Below are 247 nucleotides of genomic sequence, written 5' to 3' on the forward strand. Positions count from 1 at the left end.
CTTTTGGGGAACTATCAAATATGGACCAAACAGATGAAGGGTGGACGCGCTTTTTCGCGTCTAGCGTCGCCACGGTAACACTTTTGAAAGAGAAAAGTAATGCGCGTGGTCGCAAGATGAAGACACACATTTTGAGGTATAACACACCTGGGTGCACGTTACGGTTCGGGCCGTATTAATTGCCGAAGGAATAGCATAAATTGCGCCAAAATTACACAATTAATTCAAAATGGCCGACTTCCTGTTC

The sequence above is a fragment of the Cololabis saira genome, chromosome 23 (genome assembly GCF_033807715.1).
Source record: "Cololabis saira isolate AMF1-May2022 chromosome 23, fColSai1.1, whole genome shotgun sequence".
NCBI classification, from domain to species: domain Eukaryota; kingdom Metazoa; phylum Chordata; class Actinopteri; order Beloniformes; family Belonidae; genus Cololabis; species Cololabis saira.